Consider the following 17,825-nt stretch of genomic DNA (forward strand, 5'->3'; position numbering starts at 1 on the left):
AACTTTAGCAAACAGCTGAAGGCTTTCAAGTTGGATTTTCAAGTTGTCCTTTGGGGCATTCATTATCAGCTCTGAAAGAACTTAGTAACACATCCCAATTTAAACTATACCCTGAGCATTTCTCATCTGCATGGTAACCTATAAAGTTCCTCAATAAATCTTTTAATCATGAATATTGTCTGTGAGTTCTATGATAACAAGCTCAGCTGTTGAAAATATAGAGAATGTTGTGTGTCATAAGACAACATACAACTCAGCAAACCTCTTAATGTCTTGCCCTGTTTCCATCATAGTTTGCATATCTCCCTCTTGTTAGAGATATTGTATTCCCTGTAGTCACCCAGTTAACATCTGTCTATCATCTAGCCTGTTATTTCCCCTTTCCTCCCCTCCCCTCCCACACCTAGTCACCATCAAAAGCTGTTTCTTTTGAATTGATAAGCCTTATCTTAATTTCTTTCTTTTTTAAAAATACTTTTATTGGGGGCTCTTACATCTCTTATCACAATCCATTCATTCCTCCAGTGTGTCAAGGACATTTGCACATATGCTGCCATCATCATTTTCAAAGCATTCTCTTCCCACTTCCCCTGATATCAGCTCCCTATTTCTTCCCCTGCCCTCCTTTGCCTGCTCTCCCTCATGAACCCTTGATAAGTTATGGAGTATTATTTTTATATCTTAATTGTCTTCCGTCGCCTGTCACCCACTTTTCTGTTGTTCGTCCCCCTGGGAAGGGGTTATAATTTGAACCTTGTGATCCATTCCCCTTTTCTCCCCCACCCTCCCCTAATCCTCCTGGTATCTCTGCTCTCATTGTTGGCTCTGAGGGACTTCTCTATCCTGGATTCCCTGTGTTGCAGGCTCTTATCTGTAGCGGTGTGCATGTTCTGGTCTAATGCAATTTGTAAGGTGGAATTTAGATCATAATAGTTGGGGGATGAACTAGAGGAAAGTTGTTTCATCGGTGCTATACTGCACCCTGACTGGCTCATCTCTTCCCTGTGACCCCTCTGTGAGGAGATGTCCAATTGTCTACAGATGGGCATTGGGTCTTCACTCCTTTCCCCCAAGCCCCACCCCCAATTGTTCTGGGTCTTAGATGCCTGATTCCTGATCCTATCAACATCTCATGACCACATAGGCTGGTGTGCTTCTTCCATGTGGGCTTTGTTGCATCTCAGCTAGATAGTTGCTTGTTTATCTTCAAGCCTTTAAGACCCCAGATGCTACATCTTTTGATAGTCGGGTACCATCAGCTTTCTTCACCACATTTTCTCATGCACCCATTTTGTCTTCAGTGATTGTGTCAGAAAGGTTGAGCATCACAGAATGCCGGATTATTAAAACAAAGTGTTCTTGTGTTGAGGAAGTACTTGAGTCAAGGTCCAATGTCCATCTGCAACCTTAATTCTTAACATATAGATATGAAAACATAGTCCTATTCCCCTCTCATTATATGTATATTTACACATGTACATGCCTGTATTTAGACCTCTATAAATGTCCTTTGCCTCCTAGTTCTTTCCTCTATTTCTTTTTACTTTCCTCTTGTCCCACCCTCATGTTCAGCCTTCATTCGGGTTTAGTAATTCCTCGCTGCTACATTGCCCTTGATTAAGCCCCATTAGGCATCCTATGCCCTTCTACCCATTGATTTTAGTTCACTTGCTGCTCCCTTGTCCCTGGGTTGGTCCCCCCACCATTCCTTTCTCCCACCTCCCCTTCTCCTTTACCCCCCACCGGAACCATTGGTCCTGTTCTTTTCATCTCTGAATTATTTATCCCACCTATCTTATCTAGGTAGACAGCAGATATATTATTAAGCACAAAAAACAGGCAAAGCCCAACAAAACAACAAAGGAAGTCAAGACCAACAAAGCAGTAACAACAACAAAAAGAAAGCCACTGACAAAAATAGAAAAGCCTATAAATAGTCCCAGGTCTGTTTGTTGGCCTTTACTAGTGTTTTCCAGTTGAGTCTGATGGGATGCCACACTGTCTATTTTTTGTATTCCCCAGAGATTTCATCACTCTGCTCCCCTTGCTGCTCTGTTGCATGCCCTTAGTGTTTCACCCCAGCGTGATGGGATCATATTGTGCACATTTCCCACCTTGTGTCTCCAGTGTTGTCCCCACAGCGCTATGGTTTAGTGAGGGACTTTGTGTCTCCTGGTGGGACTGGTCCTATGGTCCTCTCTGTGTGTTGTCTGCTCCGAGCAGGAACATCATCCTTGGGGCTCGTTGGGCCAGGATGTGCTCCCCTCTCCATCCCTTTTCGTGTCTCTCATGTGCTCTAATCAGACGTGTCCCTCACCCCAAGTCGTAGCCCCACTGCTGTCCTCTGGAGTACATTCTTCTGGGGATGGGGAGGTCCGCATAATTGGGATTGGGGCTGACCCGCAGACCTCTCTAATGGTTCCCTGGTACACGCTGCTATGTTGTATTCACATCTTGGCACTTTGGGTTGAAACCTGGTCTCTCTCTCCCTCTCCTGTGGAGATAGAAACAATACCTCCCCTTGGGTGGCTTAGTGCCCTGCTCCCAGTAGTTTTATAAAATGTTTGTCCTTTTGAGATTCACTAGTTTCACTCAGCATAATAACCTGCAGGTGTATCCATGCCGTGAGGTACTTTATAGATTCATCACTCTCTAATGTCACACAGTATTCCGTTGCGTGGGTGTACATAAGTGTATCTTTTCCTCCTCCTACTGTGGGGTATTTAGGTTGTCTCTATCTTCCTGCGATTGTGAACAGCGCTACGGTAAGCATGGGGACGGAGCTGTCTCTTCATCTCTTCAGGATAATAATGTGTCAGGCTGAGCAGGAAGCTGCACCGGACCATTTTGAGCTTCTCCTTCCCACGATCTCTCCACTTCCCCACCTTCCAGAGTGCGCCCGATAAACCTCCTGTGCGTAAGAGAGTTTACATCACCCTTACCACATTCAAACTTGCCAGTCCCGAAGTTACAGGGTCTCCCCGCCACCCCCAGCCAAACCCAGTTCCTAAGCACAGCCTCCAAGGGCATATTAGTGCGTGGTATTCTTGAATTCTCTCTTTCATCTCTTATTTCACTCTTGTGTTTTCTCACCCTTGCTCTTACTGTCTTGATTGCTCTGGCTTTTAGCGACTCTTTACCCTCTACTCTGATCCCCATCCACTCTGCTTCTTTGCTCCCCCTTCTAGTCTGGAAGAAATCTGCAGGTCGCATTGTCCAAAAATAACCTGTTAATTGATACCTGCTTCCCATTCCTGTCTATAATTTCTGTCAGATAGAAGGGGAATGACTGGACCATGTGGTAATTCTATCCCAATTTTGTGGAGGAAGTGCCATACTGCTCTCCACAGTGGTTGTACTGCTTCCCAGTCCGCCTGCAGGGAGGGAGGGTTCCCGTCTCTCTCAGCCATTGTGTTGGTTTGCATCTCTTGAAGGATTAATGATTGAAGCATTTCTTCTTGTTTGTTGGCAACCATCATGTATTCTTTGGTGAAATGCCAGTTCACGGCCTCTGCCCTTTTTTAAGTTGGTTACATATATTTTTCTGGTTGAGGTGTTGAAGTTTTCTAGAGTTTTTGAGATTGCTCCCTTGTCTGAAATGCCATTTCTTGCCATTTTTCTCAGTCGCTGATTTCTTTGTCTACTCTTTTGATTGTCTTTTGATACCCACAGTGTTCTCTCTATAAGGGGTGCCAGTCATCTATTTTGTCCTTCTCTTTTGTATATTTTTGTTAAGGTTGAGATGGTGTATTATAGGCCATGTATTAGAGTTCTTAAATTTGGCCCTTGACAACAACGTAGTTTACTGTACCAGGTATGAAAATGCTCATCTGTCAGTTTGTTGCACTGTCATGACGTATATGCTTCTATGATGCTATAAGTTGTGTCACCGGTATTTTAAATACCAGCATGGTCATCCACGGTTAAGAGATTTCATGAGAGATGAAGAACAGACAGAAAATAAAAGAATGGACTGTCCAATTCTGAGGGTTTAGCTACTGAAATTCTCACAGCAGAACATTGTCAGATGCCGTGGCAGAAGATGAGCTCCTCAAGTTGAAGGCCATCTAAACAAAACTGGGGAGGGGCTGCCTCCTCAAAGCAGAGTCAATCATAACTAGATAGATGGAACAAAACACTTGGGACCCTCATTGGCTGATGAGGCTCGACTCAAAAGAAGAAGAAATAGCTGCGGGTAACCTTCAATATTCCGAAGGTGGAATGTGTCTAGGAACATGGAAAGAGGGCAAAAGGAAATGGAGACATCCAGACCACTATCCTTGGCATTGGTGAAGAGAAATGGATGAGGATAGGTCATTTTGAATCAGAAAATCATGGTTCACTCTGCCAGGGATGTTCAAAGGTGCAAGAAGACTGTGTGTAACTGTTGAGTAAGTAGACAGAGTGCGTGCTGCAGTGAATGTTGTTGATTACTTCATCCAATGTCAATGTTATCTGCCTAGTGCTGCCTTATTGCAGAGATTGGGAAAATAAGCACTGTATCTTCTAGATATTCTTACTCATAAAATCCTGACTGTGGTTTACAGTCTCTTGTCCGAGACCTGTATTTTTAATAGTTAAAAGGGAAGCATTCAATGTCTTCGTGAAATGGAGGGGAGGAAGCCTGTGTAGTGTTGTTCAATGTAGAAAGAGCTTCCTGGAGTAGATTAATTTTCTGATTAGCAAAGGATGTAGCATTGTGTGGAACCATATATGGAGACACATAAAGCACCCATTTTAGAATCCCATTCACCAGACTTTAAATAATTCTAGCTTCTGTGATAAAGGTTTGGTTTATATATGTCAGGACAGAGTTTGTTCTTTCTAATTGAGCACTGACTAACCAGCACATTTATTTTAGCTAAATGTGTCTGGTGTATATGGAGTGAGTGAATTTTGTGGTTATAAAATTGTGAAGTAAATTGACAATTTTATTAATGTATTGAGTATATTGAACACAAAGTGAGTATATTCAACATACTGACCATAATTAAACAAAAAAGTATATTCAACATTTTCTATAATATATTTTGTCCCTAAATTGTCTAAAACAAACCGTCAAATATTATGTTTGCTAATTATTGGCTTTGGGAACACAGGTGTTTTTTATTATCATCTTTGATTCACCCCCCCACTGCATTCTAAACCTTCGAAGCAATCAAAAAACTATATCCTACCATGAAACTTATACATGGGAAAAACAAAACAAAAATTTCCCGGTGAAATTCTACGTAAACTGAACTGTCCATAAATCCACTTTGTTTTCATGATGACTCTATAAACTAGTCCCACCTGGTTGTGTGCAAACATCATCAAACCTTAGTTCTGCAAGGAAAGGTGAGATACCTCACTGCTGTAAAAATTGTAAAGTGTTCATTTACTAAATCATCTTTCTCTTATGCTTTAAACTAAAATTTTATTTTACTGAATTTTTTCTAGTGCGCATGCCCACTGACACCAGCAAGACTGATGCTTTCAGAAATAATAAAAATTGAATAATTGTTTTCAAAATGAACACACATATGAGTCAGATTTGACTTGACAGCAATGAGTTTGGAGTTTGGGAGTTTATCAAGATTAATGAACTTTACCTATTTTCAAACTTCAGGGATCTTGTTGACAATATTCACTGATCTTGTAACTATTTAGCAAAAATACACACATTTCAACCAATCAGAAAATTTGCTCAAAAGTTCCTGATAGCTTCTTGTGTATATATACATGTTTCAAGACTCCTAGCAAGTCAAAGCACTCTTCCTGAATGCACAGTATATTGTCCAATTGCTTACTGTCAAGTAACTTGCATATAAATATGTTAATTTTCCCATAAATTCCATTGTTTATTTTTTTATATTGCCAAACTCTTCGATGAAAATATGCATTAGAAAAAAATAAAATAAAGAAAAAGGAAATATGCATTAGATGTTATGTGTTTGTATACTTTTTAAAAATTCAGCTACTGAAGGTGAAATGTAAGAAACATTTATCCTAATACCTTTAAAACACTATCAAACAGTTCAGAAGGAAAACAAATAAACAACCAAGGGCACTAAGTACACGCCAGGAAGCCTGAGTCGGTAACTCACACATATCCAGGGGAGTTTAACTCGTCTTTACTTTGTGAGATGTATGTAGATGTGTGCCCTGAAAACGAAATGCTGAAATCAGAACTCCTATATCGAATTCGTATGGAAGAGGAGCACAGGTATGGAAACAGAGTCATGGACAGAGAGAAGAGCGCACATGTGTTATCTACGCGACAAGAATGCGAAGACACCGCTTAAAGGTTCAAGTCCCTGGTGGTGGTGGTGGTGTGACAGGTAACCTTCCCATAGTGCCTTGAGAGACAGCATAACCCATCTGAACTTGGACTTCCAGCCTCCAGAAATGTGAGCCAATAGGTCCTTAAAATCAACCACTTTGTGAAGAGAAGTGAAATTATTTCTTTTGCCTCTTCTATCAATAGTCTTTATAACATCCACCAAATGACTGCATGAGTTTATCCAAATAAGGTTAGGACTCAGGAATTGGTCAGTTTGGCAACATGCTAGATAGCATTATGTCATCTCAGAAACAGGGTGAAAAAATCCAAAACTACCAAGAAAAAAGCCGCTAACTGAACATTTATAAGAGCCCTTCCTGAAGTGATACAGGCAGGAAAGACATCAGAACATGATCCTTAACATTGTGTGACACGTTAGCTTTACCCACCAAATTAAGTATTGCTTCTAAGTTTTGTATGGTCATTGCTATGACTTTTCAAGCCCTAGTGTTGTAGTGGTTACACATTGACCTGTGATCTGCATGGTCAGCAGTTCAAAATCATCAGTAGCACCGAAAGAGAAAGATCTGGTTTTCTGCTCAGTAAACGGTAACAGTCTCAGAAAATCACAGGGGGGTGACATGAGTCAGCATCATTGCTGACATCCATGGCCTTGAAGGATGGTTTGTAGCCGAATAGGGTAAAGAAAAATGTGGGTGTGACCTCTGCCTCATAGGAATCAGCCTTCGAGAAACGTGGAATTGGGGTCTCCTTTTGCTTGGAGTACTTTGTGGGGGTCCAACAAGGCTCCCACACTATTTCCTCAGTGGTATTTATTATAGCAGCCCTCAGAAATGAAGGCACTTTGCTTAGTTGAGAACAGAGAGAGTTGAACTATAAAACATGATAACATTTTCAAATGTCTCTTCTTTTGAAATGTGCTTTTTTTAAAGGGAATTCTTACTTTAAGGTCAAAGAGATAAATAAAACGTGACTACCTGCTTCTTTGATAAAAATATACAAAACTAGGGCATTTTAAAAACAACTTAACTCATATCCCCTTGTAGCAAAACACGAAAGTTGCAAGATTGTTAGATTATTGGATCAAATTGTAAATCAGAAGCTACCCTTCTTGGATATCTGGGAAGATGATAAGAATCTAGCACATTATCCAAAAAATGTCTATATCTGTGAATGATGCTTCTGAAAACAGAGCTTATTTTCTAAAACTGTGGGTTTTGGTAAAGCATGCAAATGCAGCTATTGGCATTAAAACATTTTAAGGATATAAAATATAGCTGATTTACTATTATAATTAGTTTAAGTTTGCAATTCAGTTGTGTTAATTACAATAAAAATGTTGAGTGACCCATCACCACTATCTGTTTCCAAATTGTTTCATCAACTCAAAGAGAAACCCTGGACCCATTAAGAAATGAATTCCCATAACACAATGCAAAAGTCCCTGTAAACCTGTCATTATGCACTTTATGCATTTGCTGATTGTTGATATTTCATATAATTCTTTAGTGGGATTACACTACATATAATTTTTGTACCTGACAATTCCAGATAGCATAATGTCTTCACATTGTAGAATGCTTCTGAATTGTACTCCGTTTTCCAAACTCATAGCCCTTAAGTGATTTTAACTCCCGGGGACCTTACAAGACAGGGTAGATCTACTCTTATGGATTCCCAAGGCTGCATCTTCATGGGAGTAGAAAGTCTCACCTTCCTCCTATGAAATGGGTAGTGGTTTTGAACTGTTGACCTTGAGGTGAACAGCTTGATCCATAACAGACTATACCATCGGGGCTCCTCCAATCTCTTTAAAGGTTTACTACTATAAATATAAATCTACCACATATTTGTTCGTTCATCTATCTGTTAATGGACACAGTGTTGTTTTCGCCTTTTGACTATTGCGAATACTGCTGCTGTAAGCATTGCTGTACAAATATCTATTTGAGTCTGTGTTTTAAGTCTTCAGGATATGCAACTTCTGAAGATTCATTTACACTTTCATTAGCTAAAATTACAGAAACTCAGGCATACAAGCTACACTTTAATTATTCCATGTTCATCCTGGCCAGTGACTCCTCTATTGAACATTTCCTTCATTGCAGATTTCTCTGCTTCCAGCACTGCTATAGAAAGTCAGACAAACCCCAATGCTGTGTCTGAAGAGTGCCTGTTTGTCAAGAACACTGAAGAGGAAGCCAATGTCATATGGCAAAAATGGGAAAGTACACACATTTTTTGCTGACTAGATTAGGATGAAAACTGAAAATTATGTAAATGGGATGATGGAATCTAGGAGGAGTTCAATAAAACATTTAATTACAAATATCGATACTCACTTATATTAAATATGCTATGTATCTGTCTGTAGAGTATGACTACAAATTTCTGTATTAAAATAATTCATTCTGATTTTGTTCATGAAGGTAATTGATATAGGGGATTGGTGACATGAGGATTCCTGTAAGTGAGCAGGAGAAATATGAGTGTTGCTTGTCATGTTTAGTAAGTTTTAATGCAATATTAATGCATTCAACTAGAAAAGAGCCAACTGTGCAGATTCTACTGTCTCCTAATCAATGAACTCTCAGAGCACCCTACCAAGTCTGATGCACTTGTAACCAGGGCTTGCTTGACATGCAGTCCAGATGAGAATTAGCTGGGAAGCTTTTCCTGGAAGAGAGGTGGATGGAAAGAAGCTGGGACCTGCTGATTTGCAGAGAAGAAATCAAAGTTTGCACTGTGTCATGGAATCTCTAAATATTGGTGCCTTCTAGGAGCACTTGACCTCAACAATAAATAAAAATGAAACTACCTCTTGCTGTTTGGACCTTATCTTGTTATGAGAGAAATCGTTAAGTCAGTGCTTAAGAGCCAGTCTGTTGGTATTTGATTTGGTGCTCATGATTTTGAGCTCTTTGAAAAATGAGACTTTCCAGTCTGACAAAGTGTGGAAACCAGTGGGGGTAGTTCTACTCTGTCCCATCGAATTGCTATGAGTTGGAATCAAGTCAACGGCCCTGAGCTTTCTGATTGTTTTGATTTGGGAATATTCTCTCCAGGAACACACATACCAACTGAAAAAGGCGTGGCTTATGAGTAGAAGTTGGAAAAAAAGAAGGTTAAGTTATAAAACATTTTTATTCTTACAAGAATTTAGATTAAGAAAAATAAACTTCATAAATTTGTTCAGCACATTCTATTTTTTTTTACCTTGAAAAGAAGTCAGAAATCATGACAGTGGTAGAGAGGATGTCAGAAAATTTCAGTTAACACTTTCTCTAAGTATGTTAATATAAAAGTAATCATTTCAAGCATGCTCATTTTACTTGACCTTTCTTATTTTTATTATGAAATTTTAAATTGAAGATTAATCACAAGGGCAATCATTTGATTACCACCATTAGAATGGTGAACGTCTTAAAGAGGAAGTTTAAATTTTGGAAGGTAGTCTACTAACAATTCATTTATAATAAAAGGAGTGATAATTATTTAAATATTGAATATTAACCTTGAGAGGAAATGGCTTGGCATTCTAAATGCTTGACTTCCTTCTTTGTCTCCTGCAAGCTGATAAACAAATATATTCAGAATGTTCAGCTTCATTCAAATTTTACTCTAAATGCAAATTATTGAAGTAGAAGAAGTTACTGTGCTTTGTCTGTGCCACACATATTCCCAGGTGTCGTCATAAAAGTTTAAAATACATGTGCCACAGCAGCTAAGACTAGACAAAGAAAATTGCCACATTAAATGATATGAATCATGAAAAATTTATTTTAAATTTTGTAAAACTTCTTAAAAGAACTATGCCACTGTGTTAGTCTGGGTTCACTAGAGAAACAAATCCAGAGAGACACTCCTATGTGTATAGGAAAGAGTTGTATATATAAGAAAAATTGAATATTGAAAAAACAGCCCAGTCCAAATCAAGCCCATAAATCCGATATATTAGCACGTAGGTCCGATACCAATCTATAAAGTCCACTTCAGACTCATGAAACACATGCAATGACACCGAGTACAGGACAATCACAGGGCAGAAAATGTAGAAAGTCTTGTGGATCCAGTGGCAGGAAAACATCTCGGTGCCAGCAGGGGTCATGTGGCTCCTCCAGTTCCCAGGGCACAAAGTCTATCACAGTATAGTGCTATGTGTCTTGTCAGTAGAGTCTCCAAGGGAAAGAGAGAGAAGTGTCTCCTGCCTCCAAGGAGGAAATACCAGATTTCACAGAATTCTCAGGAGAAGGCCATGCCCACACAGAGTCCTTATTGGTTATGTTATGATTGACAAACTAGACTCCACCCCTTCACTCTTAATACTCTCAAGTCCCAAATTGACACCAGATTCCATAACTACCACAGTCATCACAGTTAGCCTATAAATATAGATCATAGAAATATTTAAAATACTTCTAGATGATCCAAGAAACATTCTTATCAGAATTAGGTTGTTTTTGTCATAATTGCAGAATAAATTGCACACAAAAAATTCCTTCTCATTAATTTTAAAAATTGCCTAATATTCTTGTGTGCTTTACAATAGCAGACAAATGATGGCTACTAATAATATATTGCCTAGAAAAGGGAAATATTTCTATAGAATGTCCTTTTCAAGGAGCACAATATGACCTTATTCTCCTTCTTTAATGTACTATAGTAATTCAACTCACTGCCATTCAATCCATTGACACTCTTGGAGACCCTATAGAACAGAGAAGAACAGTCCTTGTGGATTTCTGAGATAGATGGTAAATCATTAAAGAAATAGAAAGTTTCATCTTTCTCACCTGGAGTGTAGGCAATGCCATTTCAAGAAACATTCTTATTGATTTTGGCTTCACAGGAGAAAGAATTCACACCGAAGCCTGATTTGTGATCCAAGTGGGTTTTTATAAAGGACAGAAGAAGTTTCGGGCTATATAGTCACTGAGGACCCACACGTGGTGGCCTGAGGCCAGAGAGACCGCAGCATGGCCGAGCAGAAAGTGGAGGGGCAGCCGAAGGGAAGGGTCCGTGGTCTCCAGATTCCGGTCTTTAGGACCTTTGGCTGGGAGGTGTGGTCGACGGTACCAGTTGACCCCATTGGCTGAATTAAGCTCACCTGACCTAGATTGGGCCAACCCATGTGTACTGCCCACCTACATGTGCTGTCCATCTGGCTAGGGCTTGAATTGGTGCATGCCCCTTAGCTATCATTGGCTTCCAACCTCCTGTGGGGGCATTTAGGCATGGAGAGGAACAACCCCCTATCCTGCTACCTAACATTTCCCCACTGAAGAAGTATGGACCCAAATCTTTGGAGTAATTGGCAATGACATCGCTAACTGCTTCCTGCTGGCAAAAGGGGCACGGAATGGGGCTTTGGGTCCATATTCTTCCTGCACTGTTGGGATTGTCCAGTCAGTGGCCACGATGGATGAGGTTGGGGTGGTCCAGGAGCTGGTTGTTCTGAAGCTGGGACACTTGGTTCAGAGACATTGATAGCCTAAGAAATTCTGGAAGAAGCAAAACAGGTAGACAGTTTAGGTAAGACAGGGATAAGGCTGTGAGATGACACTGCCCTTAGAGGTGTGGGTTAATGTCATGGGAAGTTTAGAAAAGAGGAAATCTTAGGACTGACAGGCATGGGTGCCAGCTTACTTTAAACACAGGAATTGTGTAAAAGTATTTACTGGCTTAAAGACTGATGGGTATGAGGTAGGGTTTTCTGTGGAGCACTAATCTGTCCTGGGGTGGCAGTGAAACACCCCCCAACAGCTTTCAGGGGTGCTTGTATGTATGCTCTGCACATGAGGGGTTTGGGTGCAAAAGCTCCCACGGTTTCAGCTGTGAATGGTGCCCAAGGTCAGGGAGGAAGGGAAGGACAGGATAGGCAGTCCCAGTATCTAGAAGGACATCCACTGACCTTTGAGCCCCATTGATTGCTCCCCTGAGGTTCCAGACCCGTTACAGCTCTCTTCTGCTGCTTCGCTGGCCGGGCCAGACCAGTCTTTAATTAGCAGCTGCCCACAGGTCTGCAGGCACCTTACCTCCTTATTGTTGGCCATAGGAGGATGAAGGATGGCCTGGTGGCCAGACACTCAGTGGGGGGATATTCTGATTAGGACAGTTCCATGCCCAGTGGCTTGGCTCCCGACACACATAGCACTTGGCACTTTGTTCACGGGTCTGGGAAACCTGGGAGGCGATTGATGGGCAGTGGTTAGCAAGTGCGACCAGTACCTGGGCATGTCTGATGTCTTTCCTTCTCTCCTCCTGAGCCTGCACCTCCCCTCCTGTTCCCTATTGTAAAAGGTGGCGGTAGCGCCAGCGACCATCTCTTGTAGGGTAACTCCTTCAGGCTTCTGCACTAACTTCTGGACTTCTTCTGAATGTCTGGTGCGGCCTGTGTGAGAAATGTGTCCCTGAGTAAGACTTGCTCTTCATGGGAATCTACGTCTCCAGCAGTGGGATTCCTCAGGGCCTCTTCTGGCCACTCTCTGCCTACAGGGCTTTCCTCAGGCCCCTGGTGAGTTGCTGTCCCTTTGGCATCCTTAATGGCTTTTTGTCCATCGGACTTCAGTCCACTTGTGATACTCACCAGAAAATGTCCCCGTGCCCACCTGTCCTTGGGGTCCTGATGCTCCCAAGCAGGGTCAGAAGACACAGCTGTTTCTCCTGCTGGGTACTTGTCATTTATCACATGTAACTCCTCTACAAACTTCCTAGCACCTTTGAGCACTTGTTCATTCTCAAAGTGTGTCACAGTCTGTCCCACTACGACCATTACATCCTTCCAAGTTAAATCATAGGCTAGGGGGAGGTGCCGGAAGCCTTCCATGCACTGTTCAGGTTTGTCAGAGTAACTGCCCTGGCCACATTTAATCTGCTTGAGTTCAATTAGGGTGAAAGGCCTGGGGACTGCCTGGGGACCAAACTCCCCAGCTGTCTCTACTAAGGGTAGACATTGGCAGGTTCAGGGCTAGGGGTATAGTAGCCTTTAATTTAGGGACCTTTAAGGGGTCCTGGGTGCACTGGGAATGAAGATCTTTAGTGTTCCTCAAAAGGAACAAGGCTCTAACATAAAGGAACTCCTCCCACTTTCCCATCTTCCCACAGAAATAGTGTGCCATTCTTTGGCCAGGATTCCCAGTCCCCCAGAATGCACTGTGGCCAGATGGAATTGCAAAACGAAATCAGCTTCTGTTGCTCCAGCATCTCTGGGTCAAATCTATGCCAATTGGAAAGGATCTACCAAAGTGGGGTTCCCCTTGGCACGAGGCCAGTAACTGCAGTTTCAGCACCTGCCACTAGGGTGCTGTGAAACTGCTTCTGGGACCAAAATTCCCCAACACTGCAGGCTGCAGTGTTTCCATCCCATCCCAGGAAGCAAGGCTGGGGAGAACACAGAAAGGCAGACCCACACCCCATATCCATATAGGAAGTGCAAATAGAAAGACAGACACAAGGGGACAGGACTCCCACAATACATTCCGCGTGGCCCCATAGCCTGTCCCGGGGACATCCCCGTGGGAAAGATCCAGGCTGGTGTCCTTTCCAAACCATGCACAGTGATTTTAAAAGTCCCGCCAAGCTGCTGTTTCCTCAATCTCCCAAGGGTGATGAGTTGAAAGTCCGGAAGGTGCCTGAGAAGTCAGTGAGGCTGGAATGGGGGTACACTCCAGGAAAATATCCCAAGCCAGCTTACCTTGAGACATAGTCCAAAGGTTATCTCTGAGTCAAATGGCACCAGAATATGTTAGATTTCTCAAGTGGGAAATACCTCAGTTCTTGGCTTCACACAAGAAAGAATTCAGGCAGAAACCTGTTTGTGATCCAAGTGGGATTTATAAAGGACAGAATTATTTTCAACTATACAGTCACTGAACACAGGCACTCTTGGGCATTGCACACCCACATGTGGTGGTCTGAGGCCAGAGGGGTAGTGGTATGGCCCAGCAGAAAGTGGAGGAGCAGCCAAATGGAAGGGTTGGTGGTCTCCATGTTCCAGTCTTCAGGGCCTTTGGCTGGGAGGCGTGGTCGACGGTATGGTTGACCCCATTGGCTGTATTAAGCTCACCTGGCCTTGACTGGGCCAACCCAGGTGTATGGCCCACCTGCATGGACTTGAATTGGTGCATGCCCCTTAGCCTTCATTGGCTTCCAGCCTCCTGTAGGGGGCCTTTAGGCATGGAGAGGAACAACCCCCTATCCTTCTACCAAACAGACTCAGTATCTTGAAATGAGGAAATTTCCCCATATGCACAATTATTCTTACTTTGCTGCAAATGCTAGGAGACGCATGGACCTGAGCTCACATTTTGCATCACAATATAGTCTTAGAATTTGCACGTAAAGAATATCCATCTGGTTTCCATTACATGTGTTACACAGGACAAGGAGATGTATGCATATACTAAGGGCTTTCCCTTCATCTCCTCCTCCACCTAGAGCTTTGGTTGTTAGATGCCTGAAAATCTATGTGGTCCCATAGCTACCTGGTGCACAGCAGAAGGGCACAGTGCCTAATTCTTCTTTGAATTGCTATGTTCGAGTCCACGGTTGTCGCCACTGGGTTAATATGGACCGTGGCGTCTTTCTCTTTTTTCCTGACCCTCTACTTTACCGAGCATGATGTCCTCCTCCAGTTCCTGTCCCCTACTGATGGCATGTCCAATTTATGCGACTCTCTCCAGGCTCTCTTCTGAGGCACTTTCTAGTTGTATTTCTTTTAACACAGACTCGTTTGTTTTTAAGGGAGTGGATGGTACCTTGAACATTCTTTGCCAACACGAAAATTCAAATGCACCAATTATTTTATGGTCTTCCTGACTCATTGCTCAGTTTTGTATTCATGTGAGGCTATTGAAAATATCATGGCTCTGGTCAGAGATAGCTTAGTCTTCAAAATAATGTCTTTACTTTCTAACACTTCAAAGAGGTATTTTGTAGCATATTTGCCCAAAGCAATGCATCATTTGATTTCCTGACTCCTGCTCCCATGAGCATTGATTGTGAGTCCAGGTAAAATGAAATCCTCACCAACATCAATCTTTCCATTTATTGTGTTGCTTATTGGGCCAGTTGTAAGGAATTTTGTTTTCTTTATGTTGAGATGTTACTGATCCTTAATGTTGTAGTCTTTGATCTTCATCAGTAAATACTTCAGGCCTTAATTTAAGGTAAGGAAGGTTGTGTCTTCCACGTCTCACAGCTTGTTAATGAGTCTTACCCCCATCCTGAGGCTGAGTTGTTCTTCATTTCTAATTCACAGAGATTGGGGATACATTAATAAATACTTTAACCACATACTATTTGGGAGGCAGTCTAATTCACTTTTTAAAACCCAGGATTCAAATGAAAATTATCGTTTTTAACTGCCTGCGTGATTTGAACTGGTCGCTAGATCTCTGTGTTTAACCCAGGAGATTTTCCTAGACACTGCTTCATGGCAGCGTCAGCTTTTTCGTTTTCCCAGATATATTATGGGCTCTCAGTTCTAGTTCTGCTCTTCTTTGGACCCAGTATTTCAATAAATATCTTGTCATGGGCCTGAAAAAAAGATGTCTTCTTACTCATTACCTTTTCTTATTCTGGCAACTTGGATTTACGATTCTTCATCATAGAATATGCAATTAAAACAGAAATGTTAGGTACAAACTCATTTCACCTCCATTACCTTTTCGCAGACAGCATTCTATTTCCATTTCTGGTACTACTCTTTCATCTGATGGTAATAATGATCTCTGTTTAGGGAATTCAGAGAGAGTTTCAGAAAACAGAATCATGGAATCAGAGAACTTGGCACTAGTGACGACCTTCTATGTCATTTCATCTAGAGGTTTAAAATAGATTTCATTTCCTTTGCTGACACTGATCGATTTGTAATGGATTTGTAGTGAACGGTGTAGAAAGATCAAATGGCTAATTCAGGGCCCTGGGGAAATGAGACTGATTCATTTACATTGTCTGCTGTCGATCCTAGAAAGAGAGGTGATGGTACACTTCAGAACATAAACTTTTACTCACAGGTTATGAGCATTTTTCTGGTTTTGATTCTTAATCGAATTTTAGTAATTTATATTTCTTCTCTGATTGTCAGTTTTTCATCTTTTCTAAATGAAAGTGTTGGATGTAACTAAATAAAGAAGAAACTAATAAATGTGTACTAAGGAATAAAGTATGGCTACAGGTGGAGACTGGGGACAAGACATGGTATTATAAATCATCTTTCTAATGGAATCTGGTTGGAGACATCAAGACTTCACCAATAATACATTATTAAAATTCACTTCATATATTATTGTTTTCAAAAGATGTTCACATACATTTTCACCATATTTAAATCATTTCAATTGGGGTAGTGGTGACACTATTCTGATTTTGAAATATTAAAAACAGATTTTCCTAAAAAGTCTGTGTTCTGTCAAAAGAAGATAATATGGAAATCAAGATTACTTTCTAATGAAAATATAGGGCTATATTTCTAAGGAGTTATTTTTTATTATTAATATCAATTTGTCAGTATGTTGGGAACTAATTAGCAAGCACAGATGTTCAGTGTTAATATGGGTATTTTCATTATTGTTATCATGGTGTCTGAGGATGACTCAGTGTTTGGAACGTTACTCCCTTCCTTTTTGTGAGCTCAGAGTATGGCAGGTGCTTTATGTATCACTAAGCTGGAGGGACTATGATGACGTTATGTACCATCAAGTCAGTTCCATGCCATAGAAACCTTATGCTCAGAAGAACAAAGCATTGCCCAGTTTTGTACCATCCTCACAATTGTTCCCATGCTTGAGCCCATCAAAGGCATTCATTTTCTTCACTGCCCTTCCACCTCACCAAAATGGATGTCCTTCTCCAGGGACTGGTCCCTCCTGAAAATATGTCCAAACTATATAAGACAAAGTCTTGCCACCCTTGCCTCTAAGGAGCACTCTGGGGGTACCTCTTCCAAGACAGATTGATACTTTCAATATTCTTCTCCAGCATCAAAATTCAAGTGCATTGATTCTTCTTTAGTCTTCGTTATTTAAGATCCAACCTTCACATGCACGTGAGGCGATTGAAAATACAATGGCTTGGGGCAGGCACACTTTAGACCTCAAAATAATGTCCTTGCTTTTCAGTAGTCTAAGGATGTCTGACAGAGCAGATTTACCTGATCTGACGGCTGCTTCCATGAGCATTGATTATAGATCCAAGCAAGACAAGATCCTTGACAATTCCAATCCTTTTTATTTGTTTCAAAATGTTACCTATTCGTCCAGTTGACAAGACCTTGACATTTCCAACCCTTTTTATATGTATCAAAATGTTACCTATTCATCCAGTTGTGATGATTTTGGTCTTTTTAATTGAATTGCAATCCATATGGAAAGCTGAGATCCTTGATCTTCAAGAACAAGTGCTTCAAGGTTACTCACTTTCTTTTTTTATTATACATTTTATTAGGGGCTCATAAAACTCTTATCACAATCCATACACACATCAATTGTGTAAAGCGCATTTGTACATTCATTGCCCTCATCATTCTCAAAACATTTCCTCT

This window comes from Echinops telfairi, unplaced genomic scaffold, assembly GCF_000313985.2.
Source record: "Echinops telfairi isolate 266 unplaced genomic scaffold, ASM31398v2 ScPeMD7_7410;HRSCAF=8448, whole genome shotgun sequence".
Lineage (NCBI taxonomy): Eukaryota > Metazoa > Chordata > Mammalia > Afrosoricida > Tenrecidae > Echinops > Echinops telfairi.